Below are 1,428 nucleotides of genomic sequence, written 5' to 3'. Positions count from 1 at the left end.
TTTTTGATCTTAGCCATTCTGACTAGTGTGAGGTAGAATCTCAGGTTGTTTTGATTTGTATTTCCCTGATGATTAGGATGTTGAACAATTGTTTAGGTGCTTCTCAGCCATTCAGTATTCTTCAGTTGAGAATTCTTGGTTTAGCTCTGTAACCCATTTTTTAATAGGGTTATTTGCTTATCTGGAGTCCAACTTCTTGAGTTCTTTTTATATATTGGATATTAGTGCTCTATCGGATTTAGGATTGGTAAAGATCTTTTCCCAGTCTGTGGTTGCCTCTTTGTCTTATTGATAGTCCTTTTCCTTATAGAAGCTTTACAATTTTATTAGGTCCCATTTGTCAATTCTTGATCTTACAGCACAAGCCTTTGGTGTTCTGCTCAGGAATTTTTCCCCTGTGCCCATATCTTAAAGGCTCTTCCCCCACTTTCTCCTCCATAAGTTTCACTGTATTTAGTTTTATTTGGAGTTCCTTGATCCACGAGGACTTGAACTTTATACAATGAGATAAGAATGGATCAATTCCCATTCTTCTACATGCTAACTGCTAGTTGAGCCAGCACCATTTGTTGAAAATGCTGTCTTTTTTTTTCACTAGATGGTTTTAGCTCCTTTGTCAAAGATCAAGTGACCATAGGTGTGTGGTTTCATTTCTGGGTCTTCAATTTTATTCCATTGATCTACCTGTCTTTTGCTGTACCAGTAACATGCAGTTTTTATCACAATTGCTCTGTAGTACAGCTTGGAGTCAGGGAGGGTGATTCCACCAGAAGTTCTTTTATTGTTGAGAATAGTTTTTGCTATCCTAGGTTTTTTGTTATTCTAGATGCATTTGGCAATTGCTCTTTCTAACTCTGTTAAGAATTCATTTGGAATTTTGATGGGAATTGCATTGAATCTGTAGATTACTTTCAGCGAAATAGCCATTTTTACTATATTAATCCTGCCAATTCATGAGCATAGGAAATCTTTCCATGTTCTGAGATCTTCTTCAATTTCTTTCTTCAGAGACTTGAAATTCTTATCATACAGATCTTTCACTTGCTTAGTTAGAGTTATACCAAGGTATTTTATATTATTTGTGACTATCGTGAAGGGTGTTGTTTCTCTAATTTCTTTCTCAGCCTGTTTTTCCTTTGTGTAGAGAAAGGGCACTGATTTGTTTGAGTTAATTTTATACCGATCTACTTCACTAGACTTTTTTTCATCAGGTTTAAGAGTTCTCCGTTGGAATTTTGGGGGTCACTTATATATATAGTATCATATTATCTGCAAATAGTTATATTTTGAATTATTCCTTTACAATTTGTAGCCTTTTGATCTCCTTTTGCTGTCTAATTGCTCTGGCTCGGACTTCAAGTACTATATTGAATAGGTTGGGAGAGACTAGGCAGCCTTGTCTAGTCCTTGATTTTAGTGGGATTGCTT

At 35.7% G+C, this 1,428-nt stretch overlaps 1 pseudogene; it reads left to right on the top strand.

Moving 5' to 3' along the window:
• The window catches only part of LOC110312238, a 9,439-nt pseudogene that overhangs the window by 5,015 nt on the left and 2,996 nt on the right, over positions 1 to 1,428 (top strand).

Source organism: Mus caroli, chromosome 17 (genome assembly GCF_900094665.2).
Source record: "Mus caroli chromosome 17, CAROLI_EIJ_v1.1, whole genome shotgun sequence".
Lineage (NCBI taxonomy): Eukaryota > Metazoa > Chordata > Mammalia > Rodentia > Muridae > Mus > Mus caroli.
Note: the sequence above shows the minus strand (reverse complement) of the source record. Positions and strands in the feature narration are given on the sequence as shown.